Raw genomic sequence first — 16790 nt, 5'->3', positions numbered from 1 at the left:
CGGGATTGACTGATATCTCCACCAAACGACTATACATATGCCGCCAAATGAGCTAGTCCAGACCCCATCGAAGAACCGACGGAGCGCGACATTTCTCATGTCGTGCTGCACCCTAGGTGGTACACCCGCGCTAAGTGCGTGTACAGTCACTCGCAATATGAAGGACCCATTCGCCGATGCAATTTATGGGGCGGCGCTTATTCTACTCTGGCCAGGCGCACTTTATTTTGAGCGACAAGAAAGATAAAAGTTTATTTCATTCTCTCACGTCAAGAAATATGATCCAGGCATAGGCAAATCCAAAACAGCCTCAAACTGCCTGGTCGAATGGGTCCTTCATATTGCGGGAGACTGTACATCCAGCTAGAAGAACTGTAAGGAGGGAAAGTACGCGAGCGAGCTGGCTAGAAAACATCATTGAAAGAAAACCTGAGACTAGGACAAATAAAAATTGGGGGGACACTTAGGCTCGGCCTTAAGTGTATGACGCGATAGCGCAAAGCCGGGTCGTCAGCGCAGGGGTGGAGGAGGGCGGAAGGGGAGGGGAGGCGGAGGAAGGAAGGGGGGGGGTGGGGGTTGAGGGAATGGAGGGCTTGGAGGGGGTGGAGGGGGTGGATGAGGGGAAGGGAGCTGGGGAGGGCGCCCTCCCACGGGATCACGCCGCCGCCGATGCTACTAAGGGAGGGCAAGGGGTGGAGGGTAGGGGAAAGGAGTGGGGGTCAGATAGGAGTAGTGGAGGAGGGGATGGGAGGTGTGGGGGGTAAGGGGAGGAGGATCCCATTCAACACCCGGGTCACGTGACCCGAGTGTTCAGGGAAGGGGAGGGGCCCGCCCACGAGGTCACGCCGGACGCCGTGACCCGGGTAACTCGACACGGGTCACGTGAACTTTGAACTTTGAACTTTATTTCAGCAACATTATGCCGAGGACACCGGACAAAAAGCTAACAGAAGCTAGCTTGACTGGGTCCGGTGCCCTTGCATGTACAGGGAACACAATCATATTTAAACAATCCTAAATATTTCTTACAATATTCAAATCAAACAATTTAAAATGTTCCAATAAAAATTTTAAAATCACCGACATTAGAGAACATTTCTTTTTCTTAATTTAACAACACAAAAAAGTACGCAATGTTTTCTTAGTTATACAATGAATATCGATGCGGTTCATTACAATGTTGTCAAGCAATGTAGGTAGATTATGAGCAAGAGACTGCAGTGCATAATTTGTACGGAAATGGGGAACCTTCCAGAATTCTCTACGACGAACATCGAAGACTGATTCACGCTCAGTCAGGTTCGCTAGCTGTGACAAAAAAGCAATAAACTCCAAAGTTGAAAAGGCGTAAGAAAATAGCAAACGATAGTCATAAATACAAGAAACTTTCATGATATTGTAGCTCAAATATAATGGTTCAGCACGTGTGTCGTACGGAACATTAGCAATGAAACGAACGTGGCCTACGAAGTCACGCCGGTCTAGGCAAGAACTTGCCCAGACCGATGATACTTCAGTCATTTTACCGCCCAAGCATTAGTATGCTGAGTTTTTTTCTTTTTTTTTCGAAGTGCACTTGCGTGGCTTTTCTCCTGGCTTACGCGCTTCTCGTGTATGCCTTTTCTTTTTTGCTGGTAACCTACGGACAAAACAAGTTTCCATCGATCTGGGATGATCCATAATGAAGGGTGTACACTTTTCCGACTGTTCTGACAAAGACGAAAACTGCCGAGCCACTGGGCTGTGGACGCGAATGCGACGTACACCCGTCGTTGATATACAGTAAAACCTCGTTATAACAAAGTTGAGGGAGTGGTCGTAATTATTTTGTTATAACCATTAGTTTGTTATAGCCAATGTCCATTTCTTCACTATTAGCAAGCAAGGGGAATTACGATTGCTTTGTTATATCCATTAGTTTGTTATATCCCATTTTGTTATAACGAGGTTTTACTGTAAATGTAAACGCCGGACCACCGACTGCTACGTGCTATCAGCGCCATGATGCTGCGGCCCGTGGCGGCTAGCGCACCTTATCGCGCGCTACACCGAGATTTAGCGTGTGAATCAGCTCAGCTCTGCTGCTGCTCCCTGAAGAAAGTGCGAGAATTGGGTAGGAGCCTTTCGGACGTTATCAGGAGGCACTGTGGTGAGTCGATAAAGTAACTATTTGTTTTTTCCTTGAATGCGGTCGCATTTTTTTCGGCTCATTCGGCCACGCTCATTTTTGAAAAGTCGAAGTGGCTTCTGTCATGATACGCTCGAAATATTTTCTTTTGTAAAAATATTTATCGCTATTAGCGTTCACTCAATAATAAAGAAAGAATCGGAGTTTTGATAAACTACACCGAGCAACGTCGGCGCTTTTTCACGGGCAAAATGCAAACTATTTGCCGTCAATGACGTGTGCACAGCGCTCACAAAAAGTCGCAAAATAGAAATCCACTTTCACGCTCTCTGCAGAGTGAAGCAGTAAAACCGAGGACAGTGTTCGATCCAAGTGCTTAATTTCGGTGAAGCGCCGAGCGCCGATAAGGCCCGATAGCCGCCACGCCCGCTTCATCATGACGCGTATAGTACGGAGCGGTCGACGGATCGGCCTCTACCTTCATATTAACGACGGGTGTACGATATTTCGCAGCGGGTTATTTCTCATAAGAAAGAGTTCCACAGCCCAGCAAACAAAGATGGTATCTCGCAGAAGGCTCTAATTTGAATGGCCCTATATACATTGGGGCCAATGTGCATGGTGTAGACCTTCGATCTTCTGTTAGTTGCCATCTTTATTTGGCTGTGGAGTGCGTTTTGATCATGCGCAGTAGCTCTTCTCCGCGAAATATCGTACTCCGCACCTGCGTTTACAGTCCAGTCGCTCGGAATTTTTCGCACCAGAGATAAGCGTTTGGAAGGTGTATAACACGAAACAAGTAGCAGGTTCGAGGAACAATGAAGATGTAGACGATAGGTTCTTTCCTTCTACGGACCTTTTGTTCGTTGTTGCAGATCTAATATACCGAGATATGATGGCACAGCAGCTGTTAGCTGAGTAAGAAAGAGAGAGAGAGATGTTTATTTCCCCCTTTTTTTTAGAAAATTGACTTAGTTGCTTGCCCGCTCAGTGCGCACACTGTCGATAGGGAAGGGGTCGGGAGAAAACGATGGAAAATATAGAAAGGTTGGGAGGTTTATAGATTAGGTTGGGAGAGATGTCTCAGCCGTCGTCCGCCCGTCGAGTCGCGTTCAATTCGTGTTCACCCCTAAGTTGGCAGTGCGGTGGAAGCTGTGTGCTTGTTGGACTAGTCAACTGTCGGCCTTGCACCACGTGACTACCCTGCTCTCCACATACCACGCGCCGAGAGCGAGTTCAGGCGATAAGATGCAGGCCACTGATTGGTCTGGCAAAACGCAGCTTCCACCGCACTGTAAGCTTAGGGGCCGAACGGAGTATAGTACGATCCAACGTTCAGAAGGCACGGCCCATTGAAGTTAGTAGATATGGAGCCACCTTAGAGCGAAAAATAAATATTTTGCAACCGGGGTGCGGGCAGTTGTGCTACAGAGTTAATGGACAGCTTTAGCAGTTCGCTTTTTCGCCCTGATAACGGTACGATGCATGCCCAAGGCCGCCGGAGGGGAGAGGAGGTATCGTTATCGGGGCAAAAAAACAATCTGCTAAAACTCTCTAATATCGGCACAAGGCTTCCATTGAACGGATGGTTTTTTAGCAGGAAGCGCTTAGTGCCGCACTCCCCCGTACTACACCTTTGACTGCACTTCACGGTTTTTGGTGAGACAGCTAGTGTACAACTCCTTCGGTCTCGGGTATTATATTTTTCAGAAGTCGGCAAGGGTGGGGGTAAAATTCAGGCGCTATTTTTCAGGCTGACAATCGGGGAGTAATTGGTGTTTTCCAGGAATCATTCCGGGATTCGGGTTTTTTCGGGTGCGTGCGTACACTTAACAATGGAGAGCATAGATCGGTTTTTAGATATGAAATATGTTATTTGCACCAACGAAAGTCAGGAAAGCGCATGATGTAACAATATGTTCGAACTTATAGGGTCCTTTTAACTTCTCACCTATTCCGAAGCGAATCTGGAGCAAGACTACGCAAGTCAATAGAGTGTTGTAAATATCAGACTAGTGACTGACGAAACACCTTTAAAACGGATCCAGCATAGTTCATAATTTTTATAAACTCCGCTTATTCCAAGACAGGTTTTGATGAGAAATCGGTTTAGCGCGATTTTCATAAGAGCTGTTCGGGATGTAATATTTGAGATAATATCAGATGTTACTCGAGAATGGACATGCGTAAATATAAGACCTCTGCGAGTTACCATATTTTATTACTGGGTTGTGAAACCAGTGGAACACGGTCTGAGCGAGCGCGATAGCTCTGCTCCACGAAATATCGCATGCCGCGCCTAGGCCCGTAGCCCAGCGACTCAGCATTTTTTGCCTGGGCGATAACCGTTGCAACAGTGTGTACCATCGCTGGGCGTCCGGAAAACCAAATTCCAACCGATATATATATATATATATATATATATATATATATATATATATATATATATATATATATATGGGTGGTTTCATATCAAATCGTGCAGGCAAACAGGGGCGAATTTTTAATTTCGATGAAAAAAATATATGTTATGACGCCGTTTCTAGAACCGCAGTCGCCACAAACCGCAAGTTCGTCGGATTTTTTGTTCTCGACTTATGAATTTTGAAGAGGCCGCTGCGAAAAGCAGTGTTTTTCACACCCGTCGTTGGTCGGATGTTTCGCTTGATCTCCCGCCATGGATTTTCAGTCCACATTATGTTATCTTTTATCAAGCACTCTGTGGACACATTTAAAAGGCTCCAATAGCATGAAATAATTTTAGGCGTTTTGCTTTTTTTCTGTAAAAATGTCAAAGACGCCTCTTCGGGCAATTGTTGGCGAACTTTGACAATTAATTACTGGCGATCTACTTGGGTTACACCGATATTTTTTATGTCCACGGAGAGCCCAAAACACGCTCTTTATATTTATTATACATTGACTTGGCTGTATAAAACATCCTTTGCGGTTCGTTTACGTTAATATTATATAAAAAACAAAAAGTACCATTTTTGAAATTGATTTTCTCAAAAAACCTCTTTTTTTTTTCAAATGTAGATATAATAGTTGTCTACACGAAAATCAAGCCTAGAAGGTGTATATTTTGTTTGTATGTTTTATATTTAGGCTTCAATATCGGAAAAAGACGTCTTTGTTTTGCAAGACCTAAGTCAGACGTAGCGACCCATGCGTCTCTATGAATTGTGAAAACGTTTTCTTGAGTTTTCTTCTGCATTTTGTAATCAATTATAAACGGATTTTGTGGTATTGAATATTTATGTATGTTTTGATAAGAGCGGGAACCACGAGATACATATCTAACCAAATCAGCAGGCCTTGTAGACTTTCAATAACCAAAAGGTACAGACGTTGTATTGTTTCGATTTGTAAACCTTTCACAGTAAACTAGCACGACTAGCTATTAGCTGTCATATTACTAAGACAAAGAAAGTCACCACATCGTCGATATATTATATACAATTCTTTACGAAACCAAACACTGGGGGTTTGTTCACCACACATCGCACAGGTCACCAGGGAATGTCCTTTCCCTTCCGTAATACACAAAAGTGATGACACAGAAACGGTCCGAAACAGACAGAGAGTGTGTCAAGGAGAGGGGTAGGAAATAAAAATAAATAAATAGGAATTAAAGTGCCCAACTCCGATCTTAAAGAAAATTGCGTTAAAAAAGAATAAAGTATTTAGGTTTGAGCGGCGGCAAGGCGATAGGTCCACGTCTGGTGGAGAGTCACACAAAGAACTCGACGGCACGTAAAGGTAAAACAAAACAAAAAATCAATAATTTAATAAAGACGGGAAAACTCAGCCGCACATGGCAAAAACAAAAGCCAACTCCTCCGGGCATTCCCTAAACGGGACGCAACCAAATGCGTGCGAACACGCTCTCTACATCACCGCCAGGCCGCTATGCCATGACGAAATAAACCTAACAACTGAACAGTGGTAACAAACAGTTAATAAGAAAACATTGAAAAAAAAAAAAAACGTTCAGAAAGAACCGCACCCGAGAAACAAAGTTCAGCGGGGCGAAGAAACACACACGAGTCGGTCCCACGACACTGAAGTCTGGCAGGATGGCGGCGTCCAGAGGATGCTCGAATCTGTTCCTCCCTATATTACGCACATCCACGACGGCTGTGCGGAACAGTGGCTGTACGAAAGAAAGTGAAGAATAGAATCGAGCAGGCGATGCGCGAGAAGGTAACCGAGACTATGCCTCAAGCTTCATATCGGGAGAGGAGCTTTCGAGGTCGTTTCTGCAGTTACTCAAACTTTCTTTTTCCCCTTCCCTTTTTCAAAAGAACACGTCAGCCGGCGCTAACGTTTCATCTCGGGAGAAGCCCACTCTTCACAAACGGTTATAGTTGACAAGGAGGCGTACTTCGACCCAACTAGTCTCCAGGCAGAATACAAACACAAGTATATTTACTAGGGCTGGGCAATTGATCGATTAACCTTCCGATTAATCGATTAAGGCTTTAATCGCGATCAAACTTTTTAACCGGTTAATCGGATTTTTAATTGTTACTGAAAAAGATGTCAACTGGACGCACGCAAGGCTGTATCCTGGACGATCTGCCCGAAAAAGGGGTGACTCATGCCCCCCCCCCCCCTTCCCCCTTCTCCCCTTCCTTAAAGGGGCCCTGCAATGACTTTTTCACTATTTTTTTAATTTGCACCGAGCCTGATCGCACTGAACGTAGTAACTTAGCGAAACTTTTCTTTTCTCGAAATTCATTTTATTTTAAAAGTTATAGGGGAATTAAAATTACAAAAACAAGCAAAAAATAACCTCCCTCATGACGTCCTTGGTTGCTTGAGAGTGGCCGTGAACTAGAGGAGAAGTAGTGAGCTCATTGAGCGCCCATGGCTGCCGCACTCCGAGTCGACGGCACGAGATGGCGCCATTGAAGCGTGCTCTGGATAGGCTGTATGCAGCGGGCAGCCAGAGCGGCTCTCGTGGCATTTGCTGCGCGATTAAATACTACTTCGGCATGACACTTCATTGGCCACCAACGACAGCAGACACGGGGTAAAGATCAGTTCAGAACGGGAGCCACTTCGCGCTGCCATACCGCCAAAGGACTAAATCGCCAGCCAAGCCCGCGCCGAGAGCCTTGGGAACGCTCGGAACCGGTCGGATCCTCGAGCCGGTATACGACCGCAGCGCCGCCGCCTACATCCGGGACCTTTCCGTGTCGGCGCCTGATCCCACTATTCCTTTCTAGTATGCGTCGCTTTTTCCACCGCTTGGTGGCGGGTAATTCGACGGGTCATTTCTCGTTTCCATACTTTATAAACTGCATTTGTTTCTTTATTGATCTAAAGTACTGAACAAAAACTACTTTTATAAATAACTGAGAAGTTTTGCGCCACTTATATTTTGTATTTCGACTAAAAAGAAGCTTTTAGCGGCTCTGACCAGTAGTAAGCCCAGGACCAAAGACGTCACATGTTGCGCGCTTTCGGTACCGCGGGTCGCCCTCGACGGTGGAGGAGGTTTCCGCGTCGTCCGGTTAAAAGATGACGGACTCATATTTAGTTACTCTCTCCGTGCCCGCTGGCTTGCCCGAACCCCAAGAGACGTGGAAACTGCAAAAAAGGTGGACGCTTAAATATGATTGCAGGGCCCCTTTAAAGGGATGCTGAACCGATATCTGAAGTTGCGAAAATAAGCCCCGGACAAGCTTCCCGGGACCGCACCATACCTAGAAATGCTATTCATGTAGAGAGATGGAGATCGGATTATTATATTTCTTGGAATGACGAGCGCCGATTGAGCCAGAAGCGCCAGAAGCCTCCGACGAGCGCGAGGCCCTCTGGGATTACTCGCAACGGAAGTGACGACACTATACCGGAACGGAACTGACGTGACCATTTCGAGCTGCCGACGCGCCACAGCGTGGAAGAAGGTTGCGCTTTGACGGATGCCCGTCGCGTTGGAAGTTTGCTAACTAATAATCAAGCCAAGTTAGCTGCGCACTACCTGGCCACCTGGCTGCCAGCCACCCCCAGTCCACTTCCGCAACTGCGTCGTAGCGACGGCGGCGACTTCGGTGTGTACCTGTGGCTTTGGTGCTTTGGTTATGACGACGTCTGATAGCAGTGGCAGCGGCAGCGGCGTGCCGTCGGACGAGGAGAACGAAGAACCGCCAAGGAAGAGCGCGAAAGTGGTGCCGTATGCCTGCGACCCATCGGCGTCGTCCGACGACAGCGATATTGCAGCCCCCGAAGGCGTACTAGTACCGCGCGACGACGGACGGCGGCTGCACAACACACTCTGGTAAGGATGCGCGTGTTTTCAGAGTTGCGCTAACTTCGGTCGTAAGAAATAAGATACAGGCGAACTGGTGGCCTCGCAACTCGTGGGAAATAAGACATAGGACAAATTAGGGTGCTTTTATGTGCGCTTTGCTTAGGGTGGCGACATCTGGCCATTTTGTCCTACAAGTTTATTTTTCTTTTTTGTTCAGGAGGGCGTGGCAGAATGTGCCCAAGCAGGCGTTTGTGGCGCTGACTGTGCTATGACGACATTTTGTTTTGGTCGATTTCTTTGTATTTTACCCGTGAGCTCGTGCTGTCGGCATCGGGTACTACAAAGGGTGTATGCGTTGGACGTACAGTCGGCCGCAAAAGTGTACCCGCAACGCGGAGTTCTAAAGGTACGGCGGACGTATCCAATCAATTTTCTTTGCGCGATGTTTGAGATTCACATTCGGGGCACCACACGAAATGTCAAAATGAAATGCTTATCATTGGCATGTGATGGCAATGATGCGATGTTCCGGGAACATCCCAAAGAGCATTCACAACATTCCTGGAACGTTGCAAATTTACAGAGGAACATTCTTGGAACGTTCTGAGAACGACAGAACATTACCAGGACATTCAGTCACCATTCAAATATCTTAACAAGGTTCTAAGAACATCGAAAGACTTCTGCAACATTTTTAAAATGTTGAGAATTTATGCAAGGCCATCCTTTTAATCTCCTCGGAACATGGCAAGGGTACTTATCGCTACATTCAGGAAACATTCTTTGCATGTGATAAACCTCTTACATAGGGTGATATTTTTTTAATCTAAGGGAATTTTTAGAAGGCGCAAGCACGAGCTAGCTGCTTTCCCAGCACACCAGCCTGAGCACCAGCTTGAGTGCGTACTATTGAAATTTAACTTCTACTTGTCAACTTCTTCCATTCAAAATTCGCTGTATACATAACAAATTACTCATTCTGAGCTTTAGAACAGATACATATGGCATCCCACATTTAACTGGGAAACATTTTTTTCAAAACCACAGATACTAAAAATCTGGTTCATTCAATACTGCCCCTCTACGTACGCAGCGAGTGCCTAGTTCATGATCAAGTTCTGAGAACCAGTGCTTTCCCTCTACGTCTTATATCACATTCCTCGGTAGGCTCATATAAGATGAAACTGATCCCTTATGATGACTTTCCAAAAACTACCGAACCTGAGATATCCGTAAAGTTGGCTTCACCTGCGAACATTCTAGGAATGTTCGCAAGCGAACGTTCCAAGTCTGTCGTGCATACGAATGTCAGAAAGGTAACGTCCCGAGGACATTGTGCTTACGAATGTTCACCAACGAACATTCCTAAAATGTTGAGCAGCTCACTCTGAGGCGATGTTCGCAAACGAACGTTCCTCGCACGTTCCGAAAAGAGTTTTAATGTTCCTTCAACATTCAGAATATCCAGCAAATGTTTGCACAACATTGCGTGCTACTTGGGTACTGGTGGGGTGTTGCCAAACCTATTAGAAGTCTGCTCAAGGCACCAGCTAGTTGTATTTGTAAAGAGAGCATTCTGGATGTGGATACCAGCTGGGAGTCAGTTCAGTAACTAAGAGTAATTTGAACAATACAATCAGACTACTAAAGCAAGGAAGAGACAATCCTTTTCTATGCTCCACCAAATCACACACAGTACTAGAGATGTGCTAATTCCTTTACGTGCATTTGAACCTATAGTTGGTGACAGTCACCTAAGCCCCTCACTCACCCTCACAGCTACACTCACCTTCAGCCCCTTACTCACCCTCATCCACACGGTCACACTCACTTCAGCCCTTCACTCACCCTTTAGGCCCTCACAGACTCATGCCCCTCACGCACTCACCGCCCTCATGGCCCTCACGCCACTCACCGCCCTCACGCCCCTCACGCACTCATAGCCCTCACGCCACTCACCGCCCTCACGCACTCCATGGCCCTCACGCCACTCACTGCCCTCATGTCCCTTACGCACTCACCGCCCATGTGGCCCTCACACCCCTCAGGCCCCTCACGCACCTCATGGCAATCACGCCACCCAGGCCAGCTTCAGATGGGGCAATTTCGCCCAGAAACTTGACGTCGTAACACCAGCAACACGGGCCGCCCGCGATCACACGCAGCAACCAATTGCTGAAATTTGCCATTAGCATCATAAAAATTTATTTTTCTTGCACTATTTAGACACAATCTCACGTTATAAACATGTTTTTATGCATTTAAATCTCGTCAAGAATACTAATGCACCTTTCAGAAACAGTTTATTTCCAAAAATGGTTGATTTCAAACCAGAACCAAGTCTTTCGGTGTCATCATCTCCGGCACGAGGTGTCACATGAAAATTTTGAGTCCCTGATTGGATGCAGCCGCTTCAAACGTCTTCGAATCGCTCCCAGTTGCTTGCTTATTTCGAGCCAGACCCGATCTCGGCGATTCGTGCCGATCTAGGGAAAGCTAGAGAACAACCCGCCATCAACACCGAAATTGCTGAGAAAGATGCTCCGACTGAAGGGGGCCTCACGCACTCACTGCCCTGACGCCCCTCACGCGCTCATGGCCCTTACACCCCCCATGCACTCACCGCGCTCACGCCACTCACGCCTCTCATGCCACTCACTGCCGTCATGCACTCATGGCCCTCACACCCCTCACGCACTCACCGCCCTCGTACCCCTCACGCACTCATGGCCCTCACGCCACTCACAGCCCTCACGCTTCTAACGCACTCATGGCCCTCATACCCCTCACCGCCCTCACTCACCCTCACACTCATGAATTTTCCTAGTTCACAAACTCACTCCCCTCACCTCACCTCACCTGTGAAGATGAGGGTGAGTGAGGGCCCTCATGAGTAAGGTTTGCCGAGGTCAAGAACAAAGTGGAAGCTGCTCCCACCTCTTTCCACTGTAGTAGAGCAAACGCGGGAGAAGAGACAACTTCCTCTCCACCAGTAGCTCCGCTGAAGTGGAAGGGGTGGGAGGAGCTTCCACTTCATTCTTGACCTGTCACCGACTATAGTGTATAGAGATGTGCACAAATGTAATGTGTGTCTGATTTCTTCAAACAGGTGCTGCTGTAATTCACACTGTGCAAGTATGCCCACCACCACAGAGAGTGTCTGCTGCAAAGAGCAGGCGAAAGTCAAAGAAAAGGCTGGGAGCCTGCCCTGCATCACGAAGCACCACCTTTTCCAACTCTACTGCCTGAATAGGGACATACTTGACTTGGAGTATGCCAAGCTGAGGGTCTCCCGCCCTCTTAGCTTGAGGAACTGACAACACATTAATGCGTATGTGCTTTGAAACCATTTATTTTAATTTATAAATTAGTTGCTTTTCAAAGCAAAGCAAGGAATCCATTTGGATTTCGGATTGCCTCCGTATGTGTCCTAGCCATGTGCGTAGCCGTATGCGTCCTAGCCTTAGCAGTACCCGACTCCTGCTCCCTCGCGAGATTTCTTTCTCCAACTCTCCAGCCAACGCTTTGTTTTCTCAATTATGTTCGCTCTGTTCCCCATTATGCGGCTCCAGCCGCACCCCTACCAACTCTATGACTGGCTCTTATGTCTCCCTCTGGCGGTTACCCAACGAAGCCCAGAGCCTGTTTGAGGGTCACTCAACTTGGTTGCTACAGCCACAGCATCTTGCACAAAAGCACCAGGTGCTCCACTGTCTCCTCCTCTTCTCCACTAATGGGACGCATCATGTTCGCTTTGTCTTTCCACATTTCACCCGCCACTGCTTCATATTTAATGTTCCGGAGTGAGTCTCAAATAGCAGGCAGTTTCCCAGTGTGTTGTCGAAGAAATGCTCCCTGCAGATCTTGTGGCTGATGTAAGCCTTTAGTGTGGGCTTGTCAGCTGCCCTCCTTTTCCACATCCGGGTCTTCGCAACACTGACCTATTCACGCAGCTCCCTCGATCCTACGCTTGTCTCTTCAAGCCTGTTGACCGACGGCAGTGGACGCCAATACTTGGTTGACAGCGCACGGGCTCTCCTCATTTGTTGAGTTGTCGCTCCAGTGTAGAGCAGACACCTCTGCATCTGACGCACTCACCGCTCCTCTCCGAGGCTTTGCCTCCGCCTTGTTCAGTGTCGTCCCATGAGCTCCAAAGGCCAGCCTTCGCACCTAGCGCTGCCACCTCTCCAAGAACTCCCGTGTGCCGGCTGACGGGGACGGCACTGCATTAGCGAACGTCGAGCCTGGCACCGTCGCCGCCTTCCAGAGGATGCGCGTCACCTCCATTCTATTAAGTGACCAGAGTGTCTTGGCCTTGAGCACGCATCAACCTCTCAGCGCCTTCTTACGCACCCCATGTTCATACTCCACTACATAGTCTGGTCCCGCGGTGTACGGATGCAAACGGAATGCACCTCCCTTACAGCGTTTCCGGCACACTCTCCGGCCGCCTTCCAGACTCCTCCAGTGCACAAAGAACATTTCTGGGTGCTGAATCGCCAGCCCCAGTCAGTCCCCATGTCGCGTGCACACATCTAGAAGCTCCTGCAGGCCAGGGGCAGATTTGAGGGTGGGTGGGTGGGGGGGGGGGGGGGGGGGGAGGGAGACAGGGACAGGCGACTGCCCTTTTTAAAGCTCCCCAAGGTCAACTTTTTTCAGTTACAATCATTGATATACACCAGCCAAAAGTTTGGTGACAGCAAATATTGGGTCAGCAAAGATCTGGGCAACGTTTCGACCGTAACGTCGTATCTCAGCAGACACCACCCCGCCAGCCGAACTCCTACTGCCCTCCTCCAGGCTTGACCCATAAATCTGCCCCTGCTGCAGACTTTTCCTCAAGCTTGCCATAAGTACTATGTCGTTAGCGTAGGGCAAACCTGGGAGCGTCTGGGGCACTTTCCGTCCGTCCATCATGAACGGCGTGTCGCAACCATGCCCACATCTCTGTAGACCTGCCTCCAGTTCACTTAGGGATAGCATGAAGATCAGCGGGTACAGTGGACAGCCCTGCCTAGGCCCCGTTCCATGGCCACCATCCCCGACAGCATCCCTGCCGCTCCACCACCACCTCTGTATTGGTGTAGATTTCTTGCAAGTGATCTACCACTCTCCTGGGTATACCCCTTGTTACATAACAATTGCTGCAGTGCAGCCTGTTAGATTCTCAACATCGAGGAAGGTCGCCCGTAACTCTCGCCCCTCCGTGTGTGCCATCTCCACGCACTGCGTGAGAACGAACAGGTTGTCCTCCAGGCGTCGTCCTCTGCGGAACCCACTCTGTAGTTCACCCAATACACCCCCTCTTTCTGCCCATGCCTATATCCACCACAGCATTTGAGCGAAGGCTCTGTACAGCACTGGAGTTATCCTGATCGGCCCATACAGCGTCTAACTCCTCTCAACAGCATCCTTATATACGAAGGTCATTTAACCGTGGCATCAGTCCTGAGGGATCTGTCCAGTCTCCAGCATATCACTGAGGCATTCCAAAAAGACAAGACACCGCTTTGGGCCTCGGTTCTTGAGGAGAGACGCTGGAAACACATCAAGTCCTGTCGCTGTGCCCGCTTGGGTCTGGCCTACGATGTTCCTAAATTTCGCCTCTCATCGGTCCCGACCACTTGCTTGAGTCGATCCACTCTGTCCCTGTCTCACGCTCCACCTTGCCATTGACGTGTTCTCTTCCAAACATGGCAGCGACTTGCGCCACCACAAACTGCAGGCCCACCCATCTCCGATAGAACTTCTGATTCCGAGAGACGCAGCAGCTGTTTGGGCATCGCGTGCCTGTGAGACCTCTGCATGTCTCTAGAATTTCCTTGGTGCATCCCGATCATTCTTCTCAAATCCCCCAGTTAATCTTTAATCCACATTGCGAAGCTCCTCCTGGATCAAGCTTGCCGCTACCTTCTTGTCTCTGTACGTTCCCCATAAGCTCTATTGTGTCCGCTCTCACCGCCATTCAATATTTGCGGCATGCTTCCTTTCTAGCACTCATTGCTACTCCGACATCCCAGTCCCACCATCGCCTCACGTTGCACTTCTGACATTTGCCCACCCTGCACCTTTGCTTCCTGACCTCCTGTTCCACGCGTCCCAATAGATGTTTGTACCCTGCCTCCGGCGTCGCCTGCAGTCGCTCCGCAAAGTGGACTATGTCCCGTTGTGTTAGAAACCACTTGCCTTCGTTGCCTCCCCTCTCGTTTTCTATTCTCCCGCCGAATTCCATAAAAATTTTGTTATGGCCACTACTAGCACTGTGTTCTCCCTCTTCATTGATGACCATCCTGGTCAGGCGATAACACAGATCCGGTGTCATAGCCTTGAAATCTGTGCAGGGGTTCCGGCCCCTGACGACCACTTGACAAACCCCTCATACTTTGGTTGCAAGTTACCGAGGGCCAGGCTGAACTGCTCCACCGCTTATAACAGGTCTTGACCGATAATAGAAGTGCCCCATCAGGAGGATACGATACTCCTCATGGAGGCCTTTTATGTCTTCTCAGAGGCACTGCCAAAGCTCCCTGTTCCTCTCCATGGCCATTCTTCCTGTCCAGATGTAGACCACTGCCACCGCAGTCTTCTGCCCCGTTAGCATCCCCGTCACCCAGACATGCTCCCGGCACCCCAGTCTTGCCCTGACCCATCCACGATTCGGCATAAAGAATACTCAAACTCCTCCTCCCTTCCTCTCACTTGCCTTCCTGTCGCACGCTTCCCGGCACAGCCTTGAGTGTCCCGCTGGCATTTCCGCTTCTCGGGGGTGGATCTCCACTATACCATACAGCTCTACCCCTTCTTTCGCCATCGTCTGGAATATCTCGTCCCATTTGCACTGGCCCCAACTACCCCTGTTTGTTCAGGAAGGCTACCTATGCTCCTCGTTTCGCTCTCCTCTGTCGTCTCCTTTTCCGCGGGGCTTCGTTTCGGCCGTTTGTTGACCGTTCGTCTCGCGGCGTCTCATCCCCAGTTGCCTTCTGCGTCGGTTCCCTTGGTGAGGGCACCTGTTGTTTCGATCCGTCACCAGCTGCTCGACCACTTGCCACAGCACTTATTTGCTGGGGGCACTTCCCCTTCTTGTACCACCGCCTTTGCATGGCATATAAAGGTGCATCTGTTGTCCTTAAAAGGGGCTACCACCTCGGCTATTGCTCTTGCCACTGACTTGCCCATCCTCCGATTACAGCAGACTCTATTCAGCAAAGTACCTCGGTCCTAGTCCTTTTGCCAGGTCCAGAAATCGTGCCTCGATCTCTTTGCACAAACTCAGGAGTCGTGCGTTTGCCGCAACCACGTCAGTTTTTATGTCTCTTCCGGAGCCAGACAGCTCTGGCATTGAGGAGATGATCCGTTTTGCCCGTTTTCTGCCCAAACCTCTTTCAGTTCGGCCTTTAGGCTCTCCGCCACTCCCTGCAGGACCTCATTAAGTCCCAAATGTACCACATAGATTCACAGAGCACCTCGGGCCTGGCCCTTATACTCTGTGATAGCCTCATGCGCTTGCTCCACCGCCGCTTCCGTCCTTCATAGGAATTCAACGCTGTCCGGAATACCCACCTTCTGAACGAGTATCTTTGCAAATCGCCCAACCTTTCCATACCCTACCACTATGACCGCTCTCAAAACTCCCTTTGACAGCTTCACGGTTGATGTTGACTTCTTCATTCCGGGCTCAGTGGTAGCGCAATCTCTGTTCAGTCCTTCCCTCCTGCTCCTCCTCTTTTCCATCCTTTTCAGCTTCTTTCTACCTGCTTTGCCCCAACTGTCACGTCCCCGTGTCGAAAACGGTCCCTGCCCCATTATCTTGCCGCTGCACCTCCCGAGATGGTTCTTGGCCGGCTGCCTTTGGATCCACGCTGTCCACTTCGTCTCAGGCATGGTGTGTACATCCTAACGAAATTACAGCTTGTGACATCTCGCTTCTGCTTGTTCAACTGACGCTCTGTTATTTTATCTTTGCAGCAAGTACAGATATACTGCCTACTGCCAGTTTGTATGGTGGATATACGGGAAACTAGGAAGAGAGAACAGGGTCCCCCTGGCAAGCTGTGTTGTGGCAAGAGTGCGACAAGAGTTCCCTGCCCCGAAGCCCTCCGACTACAGAGGCTTTAGGTACTCCTGTTAAGAAGGTTGCCACATTCAATAAAAGCTATCGTTCATCTGCTTTCCCGCAAAGCATTCAGGGGCCCCAATCACTGCAATCTGTGGAGGGATTGCTCGGTGCATGATGAGGTTGAAGATATGTTGAGACCTCAAAAACGGTGTGCATGCACCGTACAGTATAAACATATTTTCAGCCTGAGCATTAGCCAAGTACTTCCCGTAGGTAGCAGTTAATCATAAGAGTACACGGATTGGCGGTCCAGGCTGCCTTGCGAAATAACAGACACACAGAAG

At 48.8% G+C, this 16790-nt stretch overlaps 1 pseudogene; it reads right to left on the bottom strand.

The window, feature by feature from the left end:
- Window positions 1-15542: 15542 nt before the first annotated feature.
- On the bottom strand, window positions 15543-16308 carry LOC120838781 (annotated as a pseudogene).
- Between the last annotated feature and the right edge of the window lie 482 nt (window positions 16309-16790).

This window comes from Ixodes scapularis, unplaced genomic scaffold, assembly GCF_016920785.2.
Source record: "Ixodes scapularis isolate PalLabHiFi unplaced genomic scaffold, ASM1692078v2 PGA_scaffold10__122_contigs__length_95168666, whole genome shotgun sequence".
NCBI classification, from domain to species: Eukaryota; Metazoa; Arthropoda; class Arachnida; order Ixodida; family Ixodidae; genus Ixodes; species Ixodes scapularis.
The sequence above is the reverse complement of the archived record's forward strand: the minus strand, read 5'-3'. Positions and strand labels throughout refer to the sequence as shown.